The sequence below is a fragment of the Chaetura pelagica genome, unplaced genomic scaffold (genome assembly GCF_000747805.2).
Source record: "Chaetura pelagica isolate M959 unplaced genomic scaffold, ChaPel_1.0 scaffold596, whole genome shotgun sequence".
Taxonomy (NCBI): Eukaryota; Metazoa; Chordata; class Aves; order Apodiformes; family Apodidae; genus Chaetura; species Chaetura pelagica.
In genome coordinates, this window is record NW_009953725.1 from 421,089 (window position 1) to 421,327 (window position 239).

The following is a 239-nucleotide window of genomic DNA, read 5'->3' on the forward strand; positions in this document are numbered from 1 at the left end:
ACACGGACACACGCAAAGAGCACTCTCAGCAAGACCGCACCGCCTGGAGGTTTGCACGGAGCTCCCCCCAGGCACGAAGCACATTACGGTACTAAGGGAACTACGCGACGGAGGGTGCACGGCCTGATCTGCCCCAAACCGCGGCACGACTGCGCCCAGCTCCGAGCGCTGCCCAGGGCGGGAGAAGGCAAAGCGCCCTGCGAAGGGCGCCGACCCGCCCCGCGCGGCCCCCCGGGACC

The 239-nt window shown here is 69.5% G+C and overlaps 1 protein-coding gene across 1 annotated transcript in view; it reads right to left on the reverse strand.

Moving 5' to 3' along the window:
* The window catches only part of ERMP1 (endoplasmic reticulum metallopeptidase 1), a 21,218-nt gene that overhangs the window by 17,273 nt on the left and 3,706 nt on the right, over window positions 1-239 (reverse strand). The window lies entirely within an intron of this gene.